General features: G+C 43.9%; 1 protein-coding gene and 1 long non-coding RNA gene across 7 annotated transcripts in view; one reads left to right on the plus strand and one right to left on the minus strand.

Annotated features, from left to right (window-relative positions):
* The window catches only part of LOC143264244 (uncharacterized), a 119,192-nt gene extending 118,136 nt beyond the window's left edge, over positions 1 to 1,056 (plus strand). Inside the window, exons 3-4 of one of the 2 annotated variants that reach the window (XR_013037817.1) lie at positions 509 to 562; positions 800 to 1,056. This is a non-coding gene — a long non-coding RNA (uncharacterized LOC143264244). Of the gene's footprint in view, positions 1 to 508 lie in introns of both variants that reach the window. The other variant, XR_013037818.1, reaches the window with a different exon arrangement.
* Positions 1 to 18,479, minus strand: part of Glut4EF (Glucose transporter 4 enhancer factor) — a 134,069-nt gene that overhangs the window by 111,646 nt on the left and 3,944 nt on the right. The gene's annotated exons all lie outside the window — the stretch shown is intronic.

The raw sequence follows: 18,479 nt of genomic DNA on the forward strand, positions 1-18,479 counted from the left end.
GGACGTAGGAATTCCACGCGTGGAAATTCGGTGCGTTGGAATTCCAAGTGTAGAAATTCAACGCGTGGAGATTCGGTGCGTTGGAATTCGGGATGTAGGAATTCCACGCGTAGAAATTTAGCGCGTGGAAATTCGGTGCGTTGGAATTCCACGCGTAGAAATTCAGCGCGTGGAATTCCTACAGTGCACTTGGCGCACTAAGTACCCCGAATTCCAACACACCGAATTTCCACGCGTGGAATTCCTACGTCCCGAATTCTAACGCACCGAATCTCCACGCGATGAATTTCTACGCTTGGAATTCCAACGCACCGAATTTCGACGCGTTGAATTTCTACGCTTGGAATTCCAACGCACCGAATTTCCACGCGTTGAATTTCTACGCGTGCAATTCGTACGCTTTGAATTCCTACGTCCCGAATTCCAAGCGCACTAAGGACATCAAGGTTTACTCGTAGAACCAAACCCATCTCGGACCCTAGCTAATTTCAATCAATTTTTGTTTCAGTGCACTAAGGACCTCAAGGTTTACTTGTACAACCAAATGCACCTTGGACCCCAGGTAACGTCCACAAATTTTAATATAACTTATAAGGAAGCTGCAACTATGAACTTGACAACTGTCATAATCGTATAATAACCTAACTTTAAGCACTAATGTTAATTGGGTAAAGTAACATGTCCACTTTTTACTACTTCGATCCAACGTAAGACACGATAATGAGATGCAAGATCTGGTCGTTTGCGTGACTGAGTTGATCGAGACTCAGCGGCGCGACGGATGTTTAAAAATGCACAGATAAAGTGGCCGAGGAATGCAACGAAATTCAAGAGTCTGAGAATGAAAGGTATTTGAAGCGGAGCGATTAGGACCGATCGAGGATGATGATGGTACATACGTGACCCAACGAATCTTAGAAATGGTGCTAGGGAATGCAACGTGATGCAAGAAGTGGAAAGAAGATAGTTCTTATGAAGTCCATAGGAGAATCGTACCACAAAATTATTTCATGTAGAATCTGTAAGAGCTTGTAATAAAAATCTGGCAGTAATAAATTGTATCGTTATTAAATCATAGTTATTAGCCTAGTGTAGGAATTCAACGCACTGAATTCCACCGCATCGAATTCTAACGTCCGGAATTCCAACGACGCGAATTCCAACGACCAGAATTCCTACGTCCGGAATTCCAACGCACCGAATTTCTACGCGTGGAATTCCTACGTCCCGAATTCCAACGCACCGAATTCCCACGCGTTGAATTTCTACGCGTGGAATTCCTACGCTTGGAATTCCTAAGTCCGAATTCCAATGCACCGAATTTCCACGCATTGAATTTCTACGCGTGGAATTCCTACGCTTGGAATTCCTAAGTCCGAATTCCAACGCACCGAATTTCCACGCGTGAAATTCCTACGTCCCGAATTCTAACGCACCGAATTTCCACGCGTTGAATTTCTACGCGTGGAATTCCTACGCTTGGAATTCCAACGCACCGAATTTCCACGCGTTGAATTTCTACGCGTGGAATTCCTACGCTTGAAATTCCAACGCACCGAATTTCCACGCGTTGAATTTCTACGCGTGGAATTCCTACGCTTGGAATTCCAACGCACCGAATGCCAACGCACCGAATCTCCACGCGTTGAATTCCTACGCTTGGAATTCCAACGCACTGAATTTCCACGCGTTGAATTTCTACGCGTGGAATTCCTACGCTTGGAATTCCTACGCCCCGAATGCCAACGCACCGAATCTCCACGCGTTGAATTTCTACGCTTGGAATTCCAACGCACCGAATTTCCACGCGTTGAATTTCTACGCGTGGAATTCCTACGCTTGAAATTCCAACGCACCGAATTTCCACGCGTTGAATTTCTACGCGTGGAATTCCTACGTCCCGAATTTCCACGCGCTGAATTTCTACGCGTGGAATTCCTACGTCCCGAATTCTAACGCACCGAATTTCCACGCGTAGAATTTCTACGCGTGGAATTCCAACGCTTGGAATTCCAACGCACCGAACTCCAACGCATCGAATTCCCACGCGTTGAATTTCTACGCATGGAATTCCTACGTTTGGAATTCCAACGCACCGAATTTTCACGCGTTGTATTTCTACGCGTGGAATTCCCACGCACCGAACTCCAACGCTCCGAATTCCAACGCCTCGAATTGCAACGTCCCAAATTTCTACGCACCGAATTCCTACGGCCCGAATTCCTACGACCCGAATTCCAACGCATCATCAAAGTATTTTGAAATGTTCCATATTTTCTCCGTTGAGCAAAATTATATTTGCAGAGATCTGAAAGCGTGTACCAGGCAACCACCTGCCTCCTACATAATTTTCCTTGCTTTCGTAATGGCGCATAGATCAAAGATGACCGTTCACCGAGCTGAAAATGGCTACAGGTGGTAGAATCTCCTCGGTTTGTTATTGCAGAATATTCAAACGCAATAGCAAGAATTAAAACAAAGAAAGTTATCATCTCAGAGGCTCGGTATCAGAAAATATATTTTTCTCCGCTATCTGTCGCTCGACGAGTGATGACGATCGTGACAAGCAGCCGAAGGAATCGTTCAGCTGTTGCCGGCCTGATTGTTCCTCCCGGTAGAACCGGCGATCGGTGTCACTGTGTCGGGCTACTACCGGTGACGTCACTGTTCAACACCGTCAACAGCTTCCCCTCTCTAGCTTCTGGTAACGCTATCCACGACAACACTTACGACACTGAATAAGGAACGAGCGATTAGCAGCTGGCAGATAATGTCGCGGCGTGCGCGCAAAAACCGGCTCTCTTCTCCGACCAGCCGCGTAGTTTCATTGTCCCTGGCGAAGTTCAGCGGGGAAATGCCGTAAGTGGGACGCGAAATGAATCAGTCCGAGCTAGGAAAAAACTTGGCCAAGTGTTCACGAGAAACGAACGCTCGTGGCTGAGCAGCGTTAACCCTTCGCCCGCGGGCTACTTGGAAACTCTGTCCTGTAATTTCTGTCAATTACCGCCGGACACGTTATTATCGCGTTTCAGATATCGCTGTGTAAGTACAATTGACGACATTGTATTGTCGGGCTATTCGCTCTTAATGATGACGCACCGTATGCGTACTGCACCGTAACTGCCTGTTCTTATACCAAATATAAGAACCTTCAAATGAAACTTTGCAATGTGTTATGAAAGATTGTATAATTAGACATGTAAATTGTTCTATGATAATATGACATTGTTCAAGTAATGACGCACCTTGTGCGTACTGGATATAAAGTAACTGATGACGCACCAGGCGCGTCTGGCAAAAATTGTACAATACTTGAAGTGAAATCAAAGATGTTCTACGTTGTAAAAGACTGTACTATGTTTACATAAATAAATAAATAGCATTTTGTGATAGATATGTGTATATCCTACAATGTCCATTCCCTATAAGCAATGACGCACCTTGTGCGTACTGCAGGATGCAAACTAATGACGCACCATGTGCGTCTCATAAAAGTTATAGAAAACTTGAAGTGAAGAAGATGTTCTACATTATAAAAAACTATACTATGTTTATATAAATAAATAGCATTTTGTGATAGATATGTGTATATCCTACAATGTCTATTCCCTATAAGCAATGACGCACCTTGTGCTATTGCAGGATGCGAACTGATGATGCACCATGTGCGTCTGATAAAAGTTATAGAAAACTTGAAGTGAAGATGTTCTACATTATAAAAAACTGTACTATGTTTATATAAATAAATAGCATTTTGTGATAGATATGTGTATATCCTACAATGTCCATTCCCTATAAGCAATGACGCACCTTGTGCGTACTGCAGGATGCGAACTGATGACGCACCATGTGCGTCTGATAAAGGTTATAGAAAACTTGAAGTGAAGAAGTTCTACGTTATAAAAGACTGTAACACGATTATACAAATAAAGTAATTATATAAATGACATTTTGTGATAAATACGTCTGCATCCTACAGTGTCCATTCCCTATAAGTAACGACACACCGTGTGCGTACCAAACTTCAAATCCTCAAGGCACCAAAATTTCAAAGTTCCAAAGACCCAATGATTCACCCGAGATCAACCCAAGATGATCAATCACTAAAAAATCTGTGATCTACATGACAGCTCTATATAATTAGGCAAAAAAACGCTGGCCGCCAAAGAGTCTCGTAATAAAACGTCAATGAAGGTGACGTACGTCGAATCGGTAAATTTACCAGGAATCTGAGATGAATCTTGCGAAAGATTCATTTCTCGTTCCATTTCACAAGCGGTCTATTTCGAACGTGACGTTAAAACGCTGGCAGCCGCGAGTGACTCGCAGTCAGTAATTTCTCGCTCGGTCTGTGGCCTCTCGGCGCTTTTGTCATCGGCTCTTCCTACTCTTTGTGCGTCATTGTGCGGGCATACGTCACGGTCGTGGTGGCAATCGACGACATGGCTATTGTTAAAATTTCACGAGGCTGGAAACGAAGGACTGCGGGCGGCCTTAAATTTATCAAGTGTGTCACGATCAAGCGTGTAAACTCGAAAAACACCGGCTCGATGGACGCGGTGTATACAAGGTGATTCACCAGAAACGGGGCTGCGTACGCGTTTCGTTGCCAAATGCGCGAAAAAGCGACGACGAAAGGTGAACCGCTTCTCGGTGCAACTTTTCATTTCCTGCGCGTTATTCTGTAAAGAGAACGTCGATACTTTCTGTCAGCGGTTTATTTCTATGCAATCGAACTCGATTCGGAGTATTCTTCGAACCGTGGATAATAACTGAGGGAATTCGCACGGAGTCACGAAGATTTCCAGAATTCTATAATTATAGATCGTGACGCCTCTGGCATTTCCGTTTGTCTTCTCTTTTACTGACCCCCTCTCCGTTAAAAAGGAGGCATGTACCAAAAAGCAGGTCACGCAACGGCGATAACGGTAATCCGTGCAGCCGTAGTGCAATGGCGTCCACGTGGAAAAGCAAACGAAGAAAAGTGTTCCGTCCTATCTCCCGGATCGCGACACCGTTTATAATGGCCTCTGAGCGGTAATGATCGCCGAGGTTTTCCCCCAAATCGCCGTTCCCATTATGGGAACGCTAATTTGGAAAGTCCACGGTTAAACCGTTCCTTCAGCGCGAGTCGTACCGAAGTAATTACCTCGTTCGACGATTTACTACGAACTGCGAACTTACGAAACGCTTAATGGAGATAAAGATTATCCTTTCTCGTGCGGATTTTCAGGCAATAAAGTTGTGTGTCTCGTCATGTCTAAAGTTAAAACGGATACAATCGTTGTACGAGAAGCGTCCGTCATTAACCGTCGAGAACCTCACGCTGAGACATTTTGAAACGCGCCGACTTTACTGCAGCTTTCGCCACCGTTTCCGTTTAAGCTTCTGCCAAGCAAAACCTGTGCCCACACCATAAAACACCGGTGAGATCGTATGGAACGAGTACGCAACCGAGATCTTCGACCACTCGAAACCTTCGAAGACATCGAACAAAGAAAATTTATCTAAACAGGGCTTACTCATTTGTGAGCGATGTTAGGCATCGTTGCTCATCCGAGTCTACGTGCACGCATCGTGTCGAGTCAAAACATAATGGTCGTGACATCACTCACCTCGGCCCTGGGTCTTTGACCTGGACATGGAGTTCAACCTATGTCAGCTTTTATCTTCGGAGTGATTTAACGACATCTGTCTATGTATATTTTGTATTGACGATCTCTTGGTGAATGACTGTGAGGAAACTTGTAAATTGTATTCAGAAAATTTGGAAATAATAAAATTTATAAATTTAGAAGATGTGTGAAAATTACAAATATGTCCATATTCAAAGGAAGGCTACATCGAAGCAAATAGTTGTATGCTAATTAACATCTTCCAGTGCCATTTATTTAACGGATGCGTCAGTCAAGACTAACTCAGGGTTGTAACATGAAAACGAACAAAGAAAATTAACACTAAAACTACCAAACCAAAATGACCGCTCCACAAGCTTTTTATTATAAGCTGCACATTTTGTTGAAATGCATTCCTTGAAATCAGCATTGATTTTCATCAAGATGAAGAATAAATGTGTGTACTAATTTATGTTTCGTCGTTTATTTATTTTTTAACTTCAAATTAAATACACGTTATACAGGCATCCTTCATAATGCTACTTATAGTTGGACCTAAATTTCAACTTGAAGAATGTTCAAAGTTTGAGTATGGTTCGTCACATTTGAACTGTGAGTGCATCACGAGTGAGACTCGTCAAAGTACAGGAAGGGGTTAAACGTCTTGCAGAAGTGATAAGGAGAGATTGTAATGTAAGTGCTAATGTCCTATGAAATAAGTACGTGATGGATAACGCAGGAGGTTTTGGAAGGAGCTTTCTAAGCGAAGAGCCTTACTTTTGGCGCACTCTGTACGTGCATGTTTAAGAGAGCACTCGATCCAGTTTGCGGCCGTTATCGAAAGGCGAGAGTGTCAACGTTCACCCGCGCGAAAGTGAAAATCTGGGCTGCCGCTCGCGGCACGAGCGAGATACTACGCGACGTTTGCCGATTGTCGGCTGGCGGGAAAAGGCCGGCTCGACCCGGCCCGCGGCGGTATCTAGGCTACGACCTGCTTCGCGATACAATTTGGGTCATTGCGTTCAGCTAGGTCCAGCGAAACCAGGTAAACCACGACGACGCGGCACGTTGATTCCTGGTGTTTCGCGCATACCTTCTTGACGCATGTGCGTGCCCTACGAGCGGCTATCGTGCCGCACGAGCCGGCTTCGTTATATCACAGCCGACGTTGCGTAAAATGTACGCTGGCACACGTTCCTCTCCGTTCTGTTACAGAGAGTGTATGTGGCCGCCTTTCGCCCCTCTCCTGGCCCCCTTTTATGCCCATCTCCCTGCCCCACGCACCGTTCTGTCCTCCTACGATTCTGCCTCCTCGTTCCGTCTCTTTACACGCGCCTTAACCAGCGCCGCGTCAACTCGAACACGCTTCGGCTTCTCGTTCTACGCAGCGAAAGTTTGTTTTCATTCGCCCGTTCTCTCCTCCCTCGCGACGGTAATAGCCCGGATCGTGGCCCTCGGCCATCGAGCGTTTTTATCCGCGCCAATTCAGAAACTCTTCAACTACTAGGACGGTAGGGTTCGAGACCTTCTACCGGCTCGAATAAAATCGCAACCTGGCCAGACTGTGCGCCGGAAATGTACGAGTCCTCCTGGCTAGACCACTTCTGGTTCGATCGCATCTGGAGAACCGTGGATTTGCGAGAACGTGAAAAATAGGAGGCATTTGGAGGCTTTGGAATTTAATCCGAGATTGCAGATTTAGAATCTTGTCCAATCTGCACGTTACCTCTAAATACTGGAACTATATAGTGGATATAGTGGACTACGGTGTTTGGGAGAGGTAACAGTCCGATCGAGCATGATTCATGTTAGGTGCGCAAATAGATATAGTAACTGGCTCACCAGCTGATACGATAGTTCGATCGATAAATCTGTCTGAAAATGATATCCGAAGGTAGATCGTTTCATCCCACGTGTTTCGAAACCTCTTCGATACCTACACACGGGTGGAATGGTGGAAAACGTATGATCATGATACGCTTATCAATTATTCAATAACTAGTCAGATCGTCCAACGATTGTTTTTTCTACGCGAACCGTGTAAACAACTGAACACGCCCTACCTCGCGAGAGCCACGCTCGTAGGAGTAATTTATTCATCCGTCTTGTTAAATCATCAGAGTCCGGGCATCCAATGAGATGCCTGATACGTAACCCTCGTAACCACCTACTGCTCGAGCGAGTTCTTTTCATCGGCGTTACGCCGTGTAAAATCGTTTAATCGATGATACAGAAGGCCACCTATCCCGTTCCACATAGTAGGAAGCCGGTTTGCTACGTTGGAAAGTCATAGAACGAGGCAAGAAACAAGAACGACGTAACAATACGGAACGGGGGAGGGGGTCAATCGACGCCTGAACGCGAGAGAACTCATTTTCCTTCGTTTTCCCAATGCTTCCACTCGTGTCCGTGAGAACCGACCGCAGGGCTGGATATACCGTTAGCAAAAACGAGTTGATGTTGAGGGCGTTTTGGATTTACTTACGTAACCAAATAAGCAATAAATATTGCTTCTTATTTAGGAGTTATAGAATGTCAGTGTTTCAAGATCTTAACATCCAATGACTTCGAACATCAAATCCCTGTAACACCTTGCAAGGCCGTCTAGTTTTAAGATTCCCAAGTATCAAGATCTAGAAATAAGTTCGAAGACATCTCAGCCCTAGATCTTTTAGCCCCAAGTTCCCCAAATCTCTAGATTCCTAAATATGTCTCAAGATCCTCAAGTTCCAAGTTCTCCAAATCTCAAGATCTTCACATAGTCAGATCTCTAAGTAAGTCACAAGACCCCTAAATCCAAAGATCTCCAAATCTCAAGATACACAAGTAGTCAAATCTCTAAGTAAGTTCCAAGATCTCCAAATCTCAAGATACCCAAATAGTCAGATCTTTAAGTAAATTCCAAGATCCCTAAATCCAAAAATCCCCAAATCCAAAAATATACAAATAGCCAGATCTTTAAGTAAGTTCCAAGATCTCCAAATTTCAAGATACCCAAACAGCCAGATCTCTAAGTAAGTCACAAAACCCCTAAATCCAAAGATCTCCAAATCTCAAGATACACAAGTAGTCAGATCTTTAAGTAAGTTCCAAGATCTCCAAATCTCAAGATACCCAAATAGCCAGATCTCTGAGCAAGTTCCAAGATCCCGAAGTCCAAAGATTCTCAAATCTCAAGATACACAAGTAGTCAGATCTTTAAGTAAGTTCCAAGATCTCCAAATCTCAAGATACCCAAATAGCCAGATCTCTGAGCAAGTTCCAAGATCCCGAAGTCCAAAGATTCCCAAATCTTAAGATACCCAAATAGTCAGATCCCTAAGTAAGTCCCAAGATTCATAAATCCAAAGATCTCCAAATAGCTAGATCTCTAAGTACATCCCAAGATCCCAAAATCCAGAGATCCCCAAATCCCAAGATCCCCAAATAGTCATATCTCTCAGTAAGTCCCAAGATCCCTAAATTCAAAAATCCCCAAATAGCCAGATCTCTAAGTACGTCCCAAGATCCCAAAATCCAGAGATCCCCAAATCCCAAGATCCCCAAATAGCCATATCTCTCAGTAAGTCCCAAGATCCCTAAATTCAAAGATCCCCAAATAGCCAGATCTCTAAGTACGTCCCAAGATTCCAAAATCCAGAGATCCCCAAATCCCAAGATCCCCAAGTTGGAAGATCCCCAAGTGAGCACCAATACCCACAAAATTCCCAAACCCTGTCCTCCCAACACCCCCGGTCCAAAAGTTCCAAAATCTAAACGTCCAAAGTCCTAAAATCCCCCGAACTAAAGAAGCATCACAAGTATCGCATCTTGAAAAGTGTCACCCGAGTCTGGTCGGCACGATGCACAGGGACGAACGTGATACCTTTCCCGTGAACGTCGCGCGTGGAACGCCGCACGCATTCGTGTGTACGATCGAGCACCTTCTCGACCTACTTTTCTGAGAAAGGCCCGACCTCGCTTTTCTCTCGATGCAGCAGATACGCGCCACTTTTCCTCGTGTCCTAAGCAGCGGGTGCGCGCGCGCGCACTTTTCGTGGCCTCGCGCTCGCTGGAGGCAGCACCGTCGGCCCATCCTAAGCTCGCGATGCCGGCATCTAACACGCGGACCACACGTTTTACTACTCCGCTTTGCTTTTCACTTTGAAAAGTGAACGTGAAATGTCCCACTACATTTGCATATATCGATTTATTATAAAAGCAGGGACGTTTTGTTTAGCTATCTGATCGCGGTGTACGTAACAAATGCTACGCTCGCTCGTTAACAAGTTTGACTTACAGTGATGGATTACGTATCCAAGATAAATGTTACCTTACTGGTAGCTGTCACGGTAGCGAAACGCAGCGCCTTCCGTGTTTGGCATCATTGCCATACATCGTTAGAAAGTCCCAAAGGACTTCTGCGATGCATACTCCGCCATATGCTACCTTCGCAGGTACAAGGTTACATTATCGATCATAATTTACAACGCGTGCTGCATCGTTACGTCAGTGTGACTCGTTTTCACGACCGATATCGCCCGCTGGGGGAATGGACGCGTAAATTTACGCGCGATCAGCTGACTTTACGGTTTTTGCGTCAACTTTCTGAATAAACAAAACTGATTACATTAAATTATGATAAACATTTCAAAGTTCGATTGCTAATCCTGAACACTTCTACTGTAAATAAAATTTTGTCGAGGAACATTATTTGGTTGAATTTTTTAACCGTTAGGTTAATTACCCTATTACATAGGACACCTTTGCAATTTACATTATGAGAAATATTTAACACGATCGAATATTAGGTCCTGAAGAGTGGTTCATAGATTGAGAGTCACTGTAAGGCCCTCAATTTGTCTACAGCGAATAGATTCGATAGTAATAAATCGTCCGTTGAAAAAGTGTTGGCGAATGGAGCTGGGGTTACTTTTCTTTGTAGTAATTAAAAGCTGTCCATCGAAAGGTTTCGCGCATTGCATTCGAAATCAAGGACGTCAGTTTGGCACGAATTCCAAGCAGCATGCTGATTTACTTTCACGCGGACAATGAAATTTCGTTCACGGCCAATACGCCGTTCTCGCAACATCAACATCGATTCTGCGCATGATGGCGCGGAGAGCGTGGGCAAGCGATGGAAGTCCCCGGCGATTACTTCGCCCGATGGAATTCGAGAACGGCGATTCCGGGTAATCGTAATCGACACGCGCGTTCCATTTCGCAATCCCGTGCCGTCACGTTGCTCTCTGTGCAGCTTATTAAAAGTCAGCGCGTCTCGCGCGCGTACTATGCGCCCGTTTCGTTGGAACCTTGCGTGCGATCGTACGCGATACATATGTATTGCACTGGCATAGAGCTGTTCCAATATCCAAGGTAATTGTACTCGAGCGTGCTAATGATTGCGACACGGGCGCAATCGCGGTAAACCGAATCAAAGAGAGAAAGAGAGAGCGTCCATGGAGTAGAGCTGGCTAGAGCGAAGGCGTTGCATTGTAAACTCTATGACCGACTTTTACGATCGGCTAGGATGCAGTGCCTCCAACGGTCGGACGGCGCAACTAGCCGCCATGTTGTTTCCAAACCCGAAATCAAGCTTTGCCAGGAGAAAGGTGAAATCCTCCTCCCAAATCGTCACATAACTATGCCTTTCAGTTTCTTTTCGATTTACCTTTCATTTTCATACTTTCAAGGATTGACTTTAAACTTGTCACTTTAAGGAACATCCTCAAGATCGACATTTGATGGATCATACAGGGGATGTGCAAGTACTTTGTTTGCTGCTCAGACTCACCCCTAATGATGCAGCTATTACTTCATTTTTATTTTTGATTCTTCTGTAAGATACAGAAAGATACTTTTAAGATACGTTACTTATTTTAACCAAGCAGTTGAAGCTTCATCAGTTGTTTGAACGGCTAGAAAAATGTTACATTGATATCCTCTAGAAGGGAACATTGAAGAAATGTCCCCTAACGATGCAGCTATTACTTCATTTTTATTTTTGATTCTTCTGTAAGATACAGAAAGATACTTTTAAGATACGTTACTTATTTTAACCAAGCAGTTGAAGCTTCATCAGTTTGAACGGCTAGAAAAATGTTACATTGATATCTTCTAGAAGGGAACATTGAAGAAATGTTCCCTAACGATGCAGCTATTACTTCATTTTTATTTTTGATTCTTCTGTAAGATACGGAAAGATACTTTTAAGATACGTTGCTTATTTTAACCAAGCAGTTGAAGCTTCATCAGTTTGAACGGCTAGAAAAATGTTGCATTGATATCCTCTAAAAGGGAACATTGAAGAAATGTCCCTTGTTAACAACATCTACAAAAATGTTACGTAGATGTTTTCTGAAAGTGAACATTTCTTCAATGTCCCTTGTTAGTGATGGCTAGAAAAATGTTACATTGATATCTTCTAAAAGGGAACATGTCCCATGTTAGCAACTCCTTAAAAAAATCCTCCTCAAAGGTCCTAATTAAATCCTACTTAAATCTCCTACATAGACTACGTATGCCCGACATAATCACAGAATAAAATACTTCGTTAAATTCTATATGTGTGAATGTATCCATACGAGTATTATTACTAGAAAATTTTGCAAATAGTTTATGGAATAACAGAGAAGTCTTAGTATCCGCAACATTGATTTACGGCATGTAAGCTTGCCAAGATCGAAAAATCTAACTTCTAGTTTTCAACTGGTAGGCGGCACTATGCACAGACACAGGGACGCCGGCCGGCCGGCCCGGCGACTATAAGTTAATGCTTGTGCAAAGTGGCCATCCGTGATCCATCTTGCGTAACCTATTTACCGGCGAAGTGGTACAAGCACGTATGACATAATCCTGTGCAACGGAGCACGCACTGTAGATTCCGGCCTGTTCGAATACTATTTTAAATAGCCCGTGGTACGAGCATGCGCCATGTGAGCCGGCACGGTGATGCGTAGCGTTACGCAAATTAAAAGTACACGAAGGAAACCAGCGCGTGAAAGAAGAGGATGCAGCGTTATTCTCGTCGCGTATTGAATAAAAATATCTCTGACATCTTTCTCGCTAACCGAGTAGGGATATCTCTGCCATTATGCAACAGGAAGTTTGATAAAAGCACAGATTTGAGCAAACTTGCGGTTTATTGTTAACGCATGGCTCTATCGCTTAGGACCGCCATTTTAACCTACACCGTCATATTTTCTAAAATAGTGGTTTTGTCTTATGATACTCATAGTTGCCCGAGGATAACTTGAGACACCAAACTCGGGTTTAGTATCAGTTCTTCGGCGTGTCATAATTAATTAATTATGGTTTAATATACACAATAGTATCTAAGCAATCGAGTCCCGTTTCAGCCCGGCATTTCATAATCTCCCCCCGGCGTGCCTCTATCCTTTGCATGAATGATACCTAACAACCATAATACCCGTATCAAATGCAGATACTGCACAGTTAATCAAGCTCCAGCTATACAATTAATTTCCTTCAGCCGGGCTGATAGCCTCGAATCGAAAGAGCGAACGACGAAAGGAGAGGGGTAGAGATCGAGAAGAAATTGGCCACCTGCTGCTGAGCGGCGGCTCGGGCAACTAGAGCAATGAATTACACGTCGGATATCATCGGGCTGTCAGCAGCTGTTGGACCAACGTTCACCGCGCTTTTTCGAGCAACGGTGAAAATTACGTACACCGGATTATCCGGCAATGCTGAAACCAGCCGATGAAAAACGGGGCACAACAAATCGAGGATAAGACTGTGTGTCGTACAGGAAGCGTCAGTGGTAGTAGGATAGTGTTAGGGATCGCGTGGCACGAAGAAACATCCGCGTTACTACCTCATTGGCGTAACTACCGCTTTTGCCTGGATTGAACTTGGTTCTCTTTTATTATACTGTTAACAAGGTTATGATTTCTTTGGCGGATTGCGGAATTTGGGGATTTGGGGATTTTAAGATTTCGAGGTGTGGGGATTTGGAGATTTGGGGATATGGGGATTTGGGGATTTGGGGATTTGGGGATACGGGGATACGGGGATTTGGAGATATGGGAATTTGGGGATATGGGGATTTGAGGATACGGGGATTTGGGGATATGGGAATTTGGGGATATGGGAATTTGGGGATATGGGGATTTGGGAATATGGGGATCTAGGGATTCGGGGATCTAGGGATTCGGTGGTCTAGGGATTCGGTGATCTAGGGATGCGGGGATCTAGGGATTCGATGGTCTAGGGATTCGGTGGTCTAGGGATGCGGGGATCTAGGGATTCGATGGTCTAGGGATTCGGTAATCTAGGGATTCGGTGGTCTAGGGATTCGGTGGTTTAGGGATTTGGTGGTCTAGGAATTCGATGGTCTAGGGATTCGGTGGTCTAGGGATTCGATGGTCTAGGGATTCGGTGATCTAGGGATGCGGAGATCTAGGGATTCGATGGTCTAGGGATTCGGTGGTCTAGGGATTCGGGGATCTAAGGATTCAATGGTGTAGGGATTCGGTGGTCTAGGGATTTGGAGATCTAGGGATTCAATGGTGTAGGGATTCGGTGGTCTAGGGATTCGGGGGTCCACAGATTCGTGGGTCTAGGGATTTGGGGATCTAGAGATTTGGAGCTCTAGGAACTTGGGGATCTAGTTATATGGGCATACAGAGATTTGTGATATTGGAATTTGGGAATATAAGGATTTGGAGATATAGAAACTTCAAATATAAAAATCTAAGAATGCAGGAATTTCAGAATACAGGAATTCGAGTACTTACAGATTCAGTAACATAGAGATTCGAAGACAAAAATTTGAAAATGTCAGCGATTCATGGATACAGAAATTTGGGGCTCCACCGATTTTACCACATAGCGTTTCGTAGATATAAAGATTCCTAGTCATAGAAATTTAGGGATACAGCTATTATGTGAGACACATAACTTGAAAACCTCCTAATAAGAACTACATATACATATGAAATCTCCCACATGCTCACATATGCGATCCCCAGTCCACAAAATGGACCCGGTCCCAAGTCCACAAAATGGACCCGATCCCCCGCTAATTACGCCAGTGAGCTACGTCACCGGCTGGAAAAACTAACACACCGCATATCGGCTTGTTTACATCGCGGCCGATTGTTGCGGATGCGGCCGTGTATTATAGTTGGGCCAGTTAGGCTAGCCTGTATCGGGATGTCTATCTTTGGATCCATGCAGTAGAGTGCGCGCTCGCGCACGGCCGTGCGGGCACACATCGGATCTCTTACTCAATCGTCTCACGCCCGTGCCGGTGACCAGTGACACCGTTAAACGCGGCCATTATTTCGAATGCGCCCCGCAGGTCGGATATTTCCGTGGTGACCGTAGATAGAGTCGACGGATCGCACTTAACGGCGAAACGCACTCCCGTCGTGGAACAACTAGTTACACGTACAATGTTGCGTTACCTTTCCGTCGCAGTGAAATGCACCGGATCAGTGACTCTCAATTTTCGTGAATCGCGGAAGCCGGTTTCGGAAGTGTACCGAGTGGACGGAGTCTCGCTATATGGCTCTGGACGAGCGGAGGACACATGTGGGGCACCTAATCGATTTTGTGTATATGTATATCTAAATATTTTTCTTGTTTTAATATATTTTTAGGGAATTTACAGATTTGGACATTTAGGAATTTTACAGTGTAAATGATTAATTTCAGAATTTTTTAAATCAGAGTCCAGGTATTTGTAGATTTAGGAATTTGAGGGCTTTGAGGATTTAGTGGTTTAATAATTTGTGGGTCTAGGGATTTTGAGAGCCATGAGGCGGAATCTAGGGATTTTTTTAATCTAAGAATACGAGATCTTGGAATTTAAGGTTAATTTAATTTACACGCCCAGGTATTTAAATATCTAGAAATTTTAAATCTAAGGACTTATGGGAATTCTAGGGATTTTTAAAAAGTTTGAAAACTAGAAACTTTAAAATGCAAAAATTTATAAAATTGCCAATAGAAAAATTGGGAAATCAAAAAAAAGTAGAAATAGAAAATTTCATTCCATGTATCAGTCACATAACTCGTGGCTATACAACGCACGGTAATCCAACGCGTGGTAATATAACGCGCAATATTCTACCGCAGGGCAATTTAACGCGTACCAATTTACGTTCAGCAATTAAAAATGAAAAGCAATTTTTTTCCTTCGAGCTAATTACTTATTCATTATCCGTACGCGTTGAGATGCATTTAATGAGATATATAAAGTGCGTCTGTAATTAATTATCGAGTAACTGTACCGCCGCAATATCGGTGAGCTAAGATAAAGCTGCATTACAGACTTTAACGCCACAAATTAAACTCGATATTTGCGGAAATATCGGCGAAATGTGCCCACTTATTTTTGTCGGTTTCGTGGAGCGCGTTTTATAACGCGCAATAAAACGTGCGCGATAAGAACGTATCGATGTCGTTCGAGAAAAACTAGCGAACCGACATTGAAATCTATGCAAACAATGATCTTGGAAAAAAGTTCAAGTTCATTGTCGCCTACCTTGATTTCCACCGTGAAAACTCGTCAACTACCTTACGTTTCTATGATGCATTAACTTTGATGACTCGATGAACTCCATACGTTGCCGATAAACTTGCGAAACTTCATTTTCATCAGTTCGATAAAGCTTTAAACGCGAAACCTTGAAACCTGTCCCTTCTAAACTGCTCTCGGCTTGCAACTTTTATAAAATCATTCTACCTTGGAAATCGAGGGTTGGCTTTGATTCGACGCTGGACTCAAACAATTTTTAGTTTATCTATCATGTAATATATTATAATTGTGCTGTGTAATAAATGAGTTACAGTGTACTGTGTGCAATCATTTCCACAAACCATATACTAATATACTGTTCGATCTACAGACGATATATGCTGCTATTTTTATTCTTGCACCATTATGGAGCGTCAGATGAACCTCAAGTTAGATGACCAAGCATTGTATCGCTAGTAGTTGCATAAAAATGGCACTGAATCTTTTGCGCAGCGAGAAGACGATGACGAGAAGGTCATCAACCAAACATTGATGCGTTGATTTACATCGAGCAGGAGGCTAATCATTCAACGAAGTGTCAGATCGCAAAATGAACGTTGCGAAATTGCATATGTAAACAGGTTTGCTCACGATACCCGGCAGAACGTGCGGAAGCTTTAAAATTACTACTTACGCGTGCTTGCGCCAACAGATAAACGACGTCCAAGTATTTACCGATTCACGCTTCGGTAACCTTCGACGTCACTAAAAGTCAACCATATATGTTCCCGTATGTGTTCCCTGTGTAAACAGGTAACGGCGCGAAGAGCTACTTGCGTCAGACCGATACATTAATTACGGCGTTACAATTCAGAATTACGCGGAATCGTTAACGAGTATAAATGCGAAAACTGGAAAATATGCGGTAATAAATGGGGGAGAGCGAGTGAAAATCGAAGAGAAGAAAAAGGCAGGCGGGAAAAGGAGTCGAAACGAGAGCAAAGCGAAGTGGGTACACGTAACCCTTTAGGTAACATCGAATTTCTATCACGTTAGATAACAAACAGTAAATAGTGGGCCAATAAAACGGCACACGCAACGATTTCCCGGGCAAAGTCGCACGAAACGAGCATAACGTTCACCGAGCGTAAAAAAAAAATATCGGAACCGGACACTTTGGTCCGACCAGATCCGGTTGATTTTTCCGAACGAGGTGCACGGCAAAGTTTCCACGAAATGGAACTGCGGTCACGCCTGAGCTACCTAACGGAGGTAGAAAAGATATTGCGCTAATGCGTTCCACGTGGGGTCACCGGTAGCCAGTGCACTGGCAAGCACTGGCATAGTCGGTTCGCGCATAAAACCAACCTCTCCCGCATGTGTATACACGCGCGAAAGCCTAGCTTACGGATAGGCAGTGCCTCTCATTACGAATCTAACCGCGCCCACGTAGCGGTATCGAGGCTCCGTATATTTTCTCTTCTCTGCCACGCCTGACCGACCGTAATAACGTTATCCCTCGTTTTATGGGGTATTTATTGCGTTGCGCTCGCTACGCTTTTCTACGAATCTGCAAAAAACTCCAGGCCTGAACCGAGAAGCGTGTACGTGCCCCGAACGGATTCTATCCGGCCGTAACTCGAGAAAGGCGTGTCGAAAATCGACGGACTGGCATCGCTGCGTGTATCGTGTCACTCTAATACCTCTGCCGGATGCACCGCAACACTCGCACAGGTATTTCCTCTTCAACCATTCGTTAATCTGGTGCGCTTGCTAGATTACGCTCCTTCGCGATATCCGTTAGAATCGACGGGGCTTCCTAAACTTTACAGGCGGCTTTGCGACTCACTTGTACGTGTCATTTTGTGTGCAGTTTCAAACTTAAATATTACAAACTTGGAAAGTTCTAGATCTCTGTGTTTGCAAATTGAAAGTCTTCCTTGAATCCAAAGATTTCTAACTGTTGACAAAGGAATTGTCAAATACTATAGTACTTTGAACCCAAACTTTCAAGATCCCAAAGTGCGTAAGTCCTCCAGGCCCGAAGACCTCAAGTTTAGAAGAATTCCAAATTTGAAAGACATTAAGTGAGGACTTAAAGACTCCAAGTCAAGACCCAAAGATCTTAAGTTTAGAAATAAACCAATTCTGAAGTCATGACTTAATGATTCAATATCAAAACCTAGAGACTCATAGTCAAGTCCCAGAGACTGTAAGTTCAGAAGCACTCCAAATCTGGAAGACCCTAAGTCAAGACCTAATGACTCCAAGTAAAGACTTGGATTGTAAGTCAAGATCTATAGACTCCAAGTTCAGAAGTATCCTAAATGTAAAAGAACCCAGGTCAAGACTTAAAGACACCAAGACTTGAAGAGTCCAAGTCAAAACCCAGAGATCTC

The sequence above is a fragment of the Megachile rotundata genome, chromosome 4 (assembly GCF_050947335.1).
Source record: "Megachile rotundata isolate GNS110a chromosome 4, iyMegRotu1, whole genome shotgun sequence".
Lineage (NCBI taxonomy): Eukaryota > Metazoa > Arthropoda > Insecta > Hymenoptera > Megachilidae > Megachile > Megachile rotundata.